The sequence below is a fragment of the Zosterops lateralis genome (assembly GCF_965231275.1).
Source record: "Zosterops lateralis genome assembly, chromosome: 16".
In the NCBI taxonomy this organism is placed as follows: Eukaryota; Metazoa; Chordata; class Aves; order Passeriformes; family Zosteropidae; genus Zosterops; species Zosterops lateralis.
In genome coordinates this window covers 11,577,993-11,588,785 of record NC_139776.1, presented here as the reverse complement: position 1 = coordinate 11,588,785, position 10,793 = coordinate 11,577,993, and the positions used below count along the sequence as shown (strand labels likewise).

The 10,793-nt window shown below is 47.1% G+C and overlaps 1 long non-coding RNA gene across 1 annotated transcript; it reads left to right on the top strand.

The window, feature by feature from the left end:
- Positions 1-734: 734 nt before the first annotated feature.
- LOC310916052 lies at positions 735-8,498 on the top strand. The gene is made up of 3 exons (XR_014591254.1): positions 735-852; positions 1,601-8,076; positions 8,124-8,498. It is a non-coding gene; the product is annotated as an uncharacterized lncRNA (long non-coding RNA).
- The last annotated feature ends 2,295 nt before the right edge of the window (positions 8,499-10,793 follow it).

Genomic DNA, 10,793 nt, shown 5'->3' with positions numbered 1-10,793 from the left:
TGTCAGCTTTGATGGGGGGGGAAATGGAGTCAAAGTACATTTATAATATGCTTCGAGTTGAATGCTGTACTTCATTGTAGTGTCCTGGCCCGAGGAGTTTACTGACTGCAGTGAGAAAAGCTCCAAGAGCCCTGGTACAGTGTAGGTCCTGTGGCTGGAGCCCAGACAGGGCTGAAGCAGCCCTGCCATGTACCCAGCTCTGAGCACAGAGCAGGGCTGGCAGCACTGCAGTCCCTGAGCTTCCCTGTCCCCCTCTCCAGGAATCCCTGAGCCCTTCCATCCCTGCCCCTGTTCTACAGGTCTCACTTTCACAGACTCACAGGATGGTTTGGGTTGGAAGGGACCCCAACCACCACTCAGTTCTAGTGGACACCTCCCACTGTCCAGCCTGGCCTTGGACACTCCCAGGGATGAGGCAGCCACAGCTTCTCTGGGCACCCTGTGCCAGGGCCTCCCTACCCTCACAGGGAGGAAATTCTTCCCAATATCCCATCTATCCTTTCCCCCTGGCAGTGGGGAGCCATTTCTCCTTGTCCTGTCCCTCCATCCCTTGTCCAGAGCCCCCTCCAGCTCTTGTGGAGCCCCTTTAGGCACACAAACCCTTGAACATCCATGACCAGCCCTTACATTAGAGACCTTCCCTGGTGTCCATGGGATGTGGGCTGTGTGTGCTCTCCTCCCCAGCTCCACCTTCACCTCTTCCCTCCTGCTCCCAGGAACGGTGGGGGACGCAGTGGCACCTTCTGTGCCATCTGCAGTGTGTGTGAAATGATCCAGCAGCAGAACATCATCGACGTGTTCCACATAGTGAAAACGCTACGGAATAACAAATCCAACATGGTGGAGTCGCTGGTAAGGCTTTGCTCCTGCTCATTCCCCACCCAGGCTGTGCAGGGGGCTTCAGGGTAGGTGAGAAAATGTCTAAATGGCTTCGTTCAGGGTGAATCAAAATGAATGTGAACATGAAGACACCAGAATTAAAACTGATTTAGCATGTTCATGAGCTGTTTTAGCATGTTAGCATGAATCTTCCTGCTTCTCCTCTTGAAAAGAGAGGATGCCCTGGGAGAGTGGTGGGACCTGTGTCCACACCCAGCTGCCTCTGGAGGTCAAACCCCACAGAGCTGTCACCATGGCTGTGGGAAGAATGGGATCTGTCCTTCTGTCCATGCAGGGGTTTGTCCTCCTGTCCAGCCCAGTGCTAGGTGCTGTGAGATGTATGGAAACCAGAAAGGGAGAACAGTGCAGCCCCCAGGCCTGGCTGCCTGCAGCCCAGGAGATTAAACTGTCCTGAATTCAGTCATCTCCATCCATCACACTGAGTTTGTGCCTCAAAAGCCACACGTGCAGTGAGGGCTGGAGGCAAATCACAAATAGTCCAGACTGGGGCTGTCTCTTTGAGTGCTTCTCTCTTTCACTGACAACTTCCACTTTCATCTCCCAGCCACGCTTGCTCAGGGTCACTCAGAAACACCACCAGTGTTTTCCTGCTCCTGCCAAAGGGTACAAGAAAGAGGGAGGAGGCATTTTTGCTTGTAGAAGGAGGCTCTGAGGAATTTTCCCATATCCTAATCCCATTCCTTTGTGTCCTCTCTTTCAGGAGCAGTATAAATTTGTATACGAGGTTGCACTGGAATACTTGAGCTCCTTTTAGCCCAGCAAGGGGAGGGGACCCCACGTGTGCCAGAGCCCAGACTCTGGCAGATGCTTCTCCCCTGTCCCACACTGGAAGGCAGTAACAAGTGTGGGAAGGAGAACTTCTCCCTCTTTCTCAGCAAGAGACTGAGGTTGCAGAGACCTCTCTGGAAGGAGGAGATGATGCCTGTGTGTGCTGCTGCCTGCTTTCTATCGGAACATCTACTGCTTCTTAAATAACTTACTGTAAAAATTAGCAAAATGGGAGACAGGCTGAAAGACTGGACTTTCTAATCCCCTCTGACTTCTCTCCTCTTTTGGATTGTGTTTTTGTTCTGCTTGCTGCAGAGTGGGGAAGGAATGAAACCCTTAGGAAATTCTCTTTTAAAATGTCTCCTTTTTAATTTATAATTTTATTCTCAAATCCCAGCCTTTTAATTTTTTTTTAATTTCATGCAGCAGTCATTTGGGAAAAACGAGATAGCCATAGGGGATACATGAAATGTTTCATTACAATTTGTCTACCTTATCTGTTTCCTTTTATTTGTTTTTCCAAATGAAAAGGCCAACACACACACAAAAAAAAAAAAAAAAAAAAAAAAAAGGAAAAAAAGAAAGAAAAAAGACTACGCTGGAATTCTCTTCCCAAATGTAATTCCTTTAAGCATGATAATAGATGGTGGACATGAGAATCTGTTCATGGATTCACTGCCTCCACACAAATATTTCCTCCCAGTTTCTGCTCGACTTCCAGGGCTGTGCATGACCCAGTTCCATCCCTCTGGTCTGTGTCCTTTTGCTGCTGAAGCTGTTGAGGAGTTTCCCAGCCACTTGAGCCTGAAAGTTGAATATTTGCATCAAACCAATTGCATTTGTCTCGCAACTTTGGTAACTTGGTTACCTCATTTCCCAAGTATTAGCTGGGGTGCAGTGTGTCTTTGACAAACAGGGTATGAAGTAGGTATTATTGCTCATATACTATGTATGACTATTTTTTATTTATTATTTGTATTGCTGTAGAACTTAGGACCCCTAGTCACACCAGGACCCTGCTGAACTAGGCACTGTGCAAGCAGACAGCAAAGAAAGTTCCTGCTCAAGAGCTTAAAGGCTGAAGGTTCTTAAAATTGGGTTTGGGCAAGATTTCTTCACTATTTCCAGGCCCTACAAGCTTCAAAACTGTAATTTGGAGCTGTAGGAAAGGTGATGTACATACACAGAAACTTAATCTGACACCTGTAAAGAGGAGTGTTAGCCCAGCACAGCAACTTCTCTTCTTAAGCAAAACAGCTTTTGTTTTGTTCTGCAAAAATGCCTGTGCAAGTCTCCTTCTCTGAAACAAACACCAGATGTGTTTTGCCACAGTTCTGGACCTCATTCTGACTTCTTAGCAGCTAAGAAATTGCTTTTCTGAAAAAGTATGTTTAAGTAGTTAATCACTAAGGACTGCAGGGTAATCTTGGAGGGGAAAAATAATTGAATGAACAAGACTTTACAATAATCAGTATTTCAATTTCGCCATTTATTTATCTTGAGGGTGAGGGATATGAGGTTGCTCTGTGTGTAAATTAGATTCTGGGGTGTAAGGGTCTTCTAATTCAGACTTGCTGAAAGATAGACTGAAGGTAAGAGTTTAAGGAAACTCCAATTTTCTCATCACCCTGTAGTTTTCCACCCTCAGGTGAATACTCAAAGGCTGCTGGGAGCTCTGTCCTGCCCATACCTGGTACAGGGCATGTCAGAAGTTCAAAATGCTTTGCTAATGCTGTCTGTGAATTCAAAAGGCACCTCAGTTTCATGGTCATTCTTTCTTCAGTAGTCACAGCCTTGCCTTGACCAGGAGGATGGAAATGAAATCTGGCAAAAGCAGCTCTCAACTCAGACACACCAGTACCCAGCCAGGCCATTGTCACCCACCAGCACCTGCACCAGCCCAGGGCAGGGTGCTGGGAACTTCATTAATGCCCCTCTTGACTAGCAAAGGATGCTGAACCACCTGGGGTTTCTCTGAGGAGCTTTGGATTCTTGCCTTTAATATCATGAAGGTCTTAACTGATTGTGAACCACCTTCTCACAGGAGCCTCTGTGCTGTTTGTGCTTGGCCCTTTCTGTTGCCTGCAAAAAAAAAAAAAAAAAAAAAATCATGAAATCAGCTTTAGTTCCACTAAGGGCTGTCAGTGGGTGTTTGGCATCTCAAGGGACAGGCTACTGGTCTGAATTGGGATTTTTTTCTCTATGCAACTAAACAACACAATTCAGCAGGAAAAATAACTAGAAGGCAAAGTGAAACTGTGAGATAAAAATGAGAGGAAATGTATAATATTGGTGTTTTGACTACAGGTGGCTGGATGTGACAGTGCAGGTCAAGTGCTGGGAGAGAAAAGGGGAGAGGGAATTCTAATCCAGGATGGGATTTTTCAACAACTGCCCAGGTATGAAGAAACTACAAGTCAGCAAAGTGTTTTTGACTCTGCTGACTCCAGAAAGCCAAAGGGAGCCACTCCCTGTGGATAGAATGGAAATATTAATTAGTATTTAGCATTCTGTTAATTTTACATGGAAAGCAGCCCAGTGGCAGGTCTCCCTCATGACTTAGGGGAGTGAAGCCAGCACCAAGGGTGACAGCTGGGATGAGGGAACAGAGAGGTAAAGAAATGCCAGTATCACTGAGCTGTGAAGTAATTTAGGCTTAACTTAAAAGAAAGTGGATTGAAATGCCAGAGTTAACCCCACAGGAGGGGTGTGTGAGTGAGGGGAAGGAGGTGTGGGATGAGCAGAGCAGAACAGCACTGGCAGTGCAATGGTTTAGGGTCTGGAGGTAGGTTTGGATGTATTTTATGGGATGAAAAACACCACTAAAGGGTCAGGTACTTTTATCAGCTGGTCCACAGCAGCTCACTGTGTGCTCAGCCCTCTGCAGATGCCAAGTGATGTTGGCACAAACTGCAGGGAAAGATATTTCAGCTGAATTTTACATTTTATAGGAGTTAATGCAAGTGTTGGTTACCACAGCCCAACTGTTAGTCACAGCTTATTATGAGGTCACTCAACCATGTGTCTGAACTTCCTAATGTCCAGCCTACAACCCATATGGAAGGAGGCTCAGCAGACACTGCAGAATGTGTTGCCAAACGTTCTAAACTCCTGCAGTTATGGTGCTTTTGGGGGACTGACCCAGCTCCAGTCTGTGTTGGCTCAGGGATCTTCATGCTGTTCCTCCCTGCACAGTGCAAATATGCCAAGTGTGAATTAATGATGAAGGGAATTGTGTGGAAAAGCTCCCTTTAAATCACTTTATTACCTTGAGGTTGTTGAAGCCCTAGAGAACAGCCCATAGTGAAGTAGATAATGTGTTTGAAGCAAGATTATGGGTGATGGGTTTGTTTTCATGGGGAAAGAAAGAAGTTATGAGATGAGATAAAGGAGGTTTTCTCACTCCTGGAAGGATTAATAGTCAGTGGGAGCTTTTCAGCCTAAGCATCCTCTGCTGTGGATGAAAAGTGATAATGTGCAGAAAAAAAAAAAAGTGAATTCCTCAATGATTGAATTTCAGGCTGGAAAAAATATCATATTGAAAATATTTGAATGGACATAATGAAGATGAACTTATTCCCATGGAGACATCCTTCAGAGGTGAGGGGGAACTGTTTGTGACAGCACAGAGTTGGTGCAAAGTTTGCTCTGAAATACAAGGAAGTAGAAACAGGTGGTTCAGGGTCACTAAATTATTAATGGAATGGAATTATTCAGCAATGAATTCCACTGGTTATCAGTGGTTTCTAGCCTTTTATTCTGGAACTGTAAACCCTCTAGAAAAAAAAAGCCCAGTAGCCACGTAGACCCTACAGTAATAGATTTAAGCCTGTGGATGCTGGACTGGCTTTTCCATTTACTTTCCACAGGCCCTTTAGCAGAAGTTTGTGGGATTTCCCTTGGGAATCTCAAGCCAGGGATTGCTGGTCACTGCTCTTGGTGTGCTGTAGAGTCAGAGGAGGGAGAGAGGCTCCTGCAGCAGGTGGTTCAGGAGGCAGTTAAACCAGTTTCCATCTGGTAGAGGAGGAAAGGAGAGGAAATCTCCTTTGGGAGAAAGCAAACATTGGGGGAGAAGGCAGATGAAATGGATCCTGGAGCAGGTAGGAAATTTGCACCTTGCTCTCCCTCTCATTTTTGCACAGCTGCTCTCATCTCTCCCTTACTCTTCTGAATTCCTGCCAAGATCATAAAAAACCAGGTAATGTCACATTCTGTGCTGTGGAGATGGAGCACTCGGAGTGTGACAGAGGAAATAAATCCTGAGGGACAAAGATAAAAGAAGATTTGCTCGAGAGAGGAATCTTCAAATATGAGGTGCTTCTATCTGTCACACTTGCAGAATTCTTAGCAAGGTTGTCACAGAGCAGGGCACAGTCCTGGCATGGTCCTGGATGGGCAATGTGCTGGAAAAGTTCCCCTTGGAAAACTTCATTGTCCTGTAAGAAATGTGAACAATCCACTCCATGACGTTGGCAGCACAGTTAATTTTTGTGATCTCTCCAGCCAGTGCAGGGGGCATCTCAAGACCTTGGTGTGAAAAACTGCTGCATTTTCATTTCAGAATCTTTAATTTGTCTTAAGTGTACAAAAGACAGTTAACCCAAGACAGTTATTTTAGGAAAATGAAGGTGGCCATGTGGCAAAGGTGGCAACATTTATTCACCAGAACCACTGCCCTTGGGTCAAAAATTCCATATTGCTGCTGTGTGAGGGCAGGACAAAGCACTGCAGCTGCCCTGCCCAGACAGAGGAACAGGAGGAGCCAGCCAAGTCAGAGAGACAGATGTGAGTAATGAGGATTCTGTTAACTCTCCTGTGCTCCTGCTTATTTAGATTGTAGTCTTCTATAGCCATACATACATAATCTACAACTTCGGTGCAAGTGCTCTTTCTTTCTCTGTTCCCAAAAATACCTACAGCTCTTTTTCCTCGAGGGTGAGCCAACAGCACAGCGAGCAAAGCCCAATTTCTGCCGTTTTGGCAAGGACCACAAGGAAAATCCATCATGTATTATCTGTTCATTGACTTGGAAAAGGTATCAATCATCTCCCTCATATGCATACTTGAAGAATGTACAATTTGCTCAAACTGTCAAGCAGAATCATACATTTTCATATACCACCAAATCCTGCTGGTACAGAGTGTGATGGAAAGGAAAAAAAAAAAAAACAACAACAGAAAAACTTGCTGACCTCTAGTCTCTAACCTTTATTTGCTGTGTGAAAATATTTTAAAAGTTTTCCTTGTGAAAAAAAAAAAAAAGAAATAAACTATGCCCAGAATATCCTACAGTTTAATGTTGGACTAGCAGAATGTGAAAACCTGGCAGCTTTTCTAGTTTGTAAAAACATGAGGGATCTAAATTAGTCCTTGCATCCTCATCCCAGTTCATGCAGCAGATTTTCCACCACTATTCTGTTTTCAACCTGAGCCTTAAATGACAGACTAATGCAGCAGACTGAATGCCAGATGCTGGTGTTCCCATAGTGTTTCCTGGCAGGGAAAAAAAAAATTTAAAAAAAAGGATGAAAAGGGAAAAGCTAAAATGGTTTTTCTTGGAATTCAATTCAATGAGCTGTTTCTGAGGAGTATAAACATGAGCCAGTCCATGCTCATGGAGGTACCGGGTGAAGATGCTGTTGATGTCCCTTAGGGACCAATCCTGATATTTCATATTTGGGTACCCAGGACTGCAGTGGTTCCTTTAGTGGAGGTAACTGTCACAGGAGTGTCTCAGTGGGGATCTGTTACCCTGAAATGCCACTCTTTGGGACACCCTGTGAGGCACTCAAGTGTGCTGCCCTGTGGACATGGATTTCCTTGTGTCAGTACATCATCTTTCAGTGAGGACCTCCAGGAAATCTTCTTTGTGTGAAATAATGGAAAGGAGTGTGTTTGGGGGGATGGAGGAGAGAGTGGGACAGCAATTTACAAGCTTTCATGAATTTAGATACTCTGAGACTCCCCAGGACAAGCACTGCTCAGTTTTTCACATTGCTGACACTCAAACCAAACTTCATGTGCTGGACTTCCAGTATCTGGAGCAGAACTGGAATTACCCCCTCATTGCCCCCCCAGCCCTTTCTTGCATTGCCAGCATTTAAACACTTACTTCTATGCCAAAACTTTGAGCTGCATCCTTAACACCTCCCTTAACCCATCCTGACTAACCACAGTGACAAAATTCACTCCCACGCTGATTCCATCTCCTCCCTCCCTGCACTGACCCTGTCAGGATTCAAATGTGCCAGCATCACTTCTTGCCAGCCCTGTCACCACCTCACACAGCCTTGCTGTGGCTGCCTCTGGCTGAGCAGTCTGCCATCCCAACCCTGGGTGTGTTTTGGGGGGAGGGAGGAGTGCAGCATCCTGCCATCCCAACCCTGGTTGTGTTTTGGGCAGGGAGGAGTGCAGCATCCTGCCATGCCAACCCTGGGTGTGTTTTGGGCAGGGAGGAGTGCTGCATGAGAACAAGTCTCTGCCTCCTCTCCTCCCCCTCGGCCTTTATGGATTACTGGTGAAACTCACTTGTACAGTTTGGATGTTTGATAGATAAAGCACGTATGGAAAAAAAAAGGAAAAAAATATAAATACAAAACTCTCAACACTGTGCATTCAGTGTCTTTTCTTTCTAGCTTAAAAGAAGGAAGGTAAATAATGTCAAGTCAATGAATATCAGATATATTTTTTGACTGTACATTACAGTGAAGTGTAATCTTTTTTTTACAACTGCGAGTCCATCTTATTTATTCTTGTAAATGTTCCCAGACAATGTTTGTAATATGGGCTGTGTTGCAAATCCATAAAATAAATCTGTGATCTGAGATTAATGTTTTACTAAGAGACTCTTGTACTTGTGCCTTTTCTTTGCACTTGGAGGAGACAGGGCATTGTGAGCAGCACTGCTGGAAATGATGGGGTGATTGCATGACAAAAAATACCAGCATCTTGTCACAGTGATGGGCTTTGCATGATGGTTGTCATTGAGGAGATGAAGAGCAGCAAAGAGAATTCAGCAGGCACTTCAGCCTAGCTGCAGATTTTGTGTCAGTCCTCTCAGAAAGCCCGTGGATGTGAGCTAAGTAGTTTTGAAAATTACAGTCTTAGCAGCATGGGTTAGAGCAAAGCATATTTTTGTAACTTTTTCTCTCCAGCAGGTATTACTCTATTGTTTCCTTGGCACTCAGTGCTGAATGACAATTGCTGATAGGTTCCTGAGATTTTTCTGGTGGTTTCCATAGATGGACTGCACTGATTCAGCTGGGGTAGAGTTAATTACCTTCCCAGTGGCTGGGTTGGGGCTGGGGTTTGGATTTGTGCTGAGCACAGAGTTGATAATACAGATATTTTTCTTATTGCTGAGCAGGGATTTCACAGAGCTTTCCTCATACAGCCCCACTGGGGAGGGGCTGTGGGTGTGTGGGAGGCTGGGAGGAGGCACAGCCAGGACAGGTCACCCAAACTAAACTGATCAAAAGCAAGTCCCAGACCGTGTGACATCATGCACAAAGTGGGGAAGGAACAAAGAAATGGGGAACATTTGGAGTGATGGTGTTTTCCTTCCCCATTAGTGTGATGGGGCGCTGCACTCCTGGGGATGGCTGAACCTGCCCTGCCATGGGAAGTGGGGAATGAACTCCTTGTTTTGCTTTCTCTTGGTTTGCACAGCTTTTGATTTCCCTGTCTTTATCCCAACCCACAAACTTTCTGCCTTTTACCCTTCCCATTCCCTCTCTGATCCAGCTGGAGGGGGGTGAGGGACTGGCTGTGGGGGCTTGGTTGTTGCTGGGGCTAAACCATGACACAGAGCCAGAGAAATCACAGAATCATGGAATATCCTGAGCTGGAGAGGACTCACAGGATCACCCAGCCCAGCCCCTGTCCCTGCACAGACACCCCAACAACCCCACCCTGGGCATCCCTGGCAGAGCTGTCCAAAGGCTCCTGGAGCTCTGGCAGCCTCGGGGCCGTGCCCATTCCCTGGGGAGCCTGGGCAGTGCCAGCACCCTCTGGGGGAAGAACCTTGCCCTGATATCCAACCTAAACCTCCCCCAAACTGTTCCATGCCATTTTCTTGAGTCCTGCCACTGATGACAAGAGTGGAGAGCTTGGAGCTGTCCCTTCCCTGCTCCTTGTGATGCTGTTGAAGACCTCAGTGAGGTGTCCTTTGATAAAAATGAAATTTAAAATGTTTATCCTATAATGTAACAGTAAAAAGCCACCTCCGTGGCTTTCCTTCCTCCCAGACCACCTTAAAAACAGGGAGCCCGTTCCCGTAGAAAATCTCTCGGGCGCCGCGCCCCCCCCATCCCAGGTCGGAGACGGGGTGGGGGAGCCGCGGTGGAGCCACCGGCTCTGCCACCGACAGGGAGAGAGGAGGGAGCCGGCCGCCCCGTCCCCCCCCCGGTTCGCCGCGGAGAAGCCCCTCCCCAGCCCCGTCCGCGGCCGGGAGCCGGCGGGGGAAAACCCAAAGCCTCCCGCCCCGGCCGTCCAGCCGCCATGCAGCCCGCCCGCAGTCAGCCGCTGCCGGTTCGGCGTGGAGAAACCCCGGCCGCGCCCCCCCGGTTCGGCGCGGAAGAGAGCCCCGGCCGCCCTGTCCGCCCGCAGCCGCCATGCGGTCAGCTGCCGCGGCCAGATGAAGCGTCCCCGAGCCGGCCGGACCGCTGCCCCGCTTCAAGAGAAAAAAAAAAAAAACCCACACCTGCCACGTTCCACCTCCCACCACACAAGCCCCGGCCCAAACCCCCACAACGTTGCCGCCGCTGTGAAGCAGCGTGAGACCGAGACACCATTACTGCAGCAGAACTACCACGCGGCCGCAAAGAGCTTCCAACCGCCCGCCCCGGCTGATCCCGCATGCAAATTAAGGACTCCAAAAGGATCTCGGGATAAAGTTTAACATCAAAAAAACCCTTATCAAATAAAAACCAAGTAAAATTAAAACGGATAAGAACTAATACTCAGCCGTGTGGACCCTGAGGATTCAGAAGAGCTAATTTCTCCGGTTTTGCTTACTAGCCGTAAGTTAAAAAGACCAAACCAGAGATGAGACCACAGGAGAAAACAAAGAACTGTCAGGACTCTGGGGTTGCTTCCCAGCGAGGGCCAGTCCTCCAGCTCTGTTG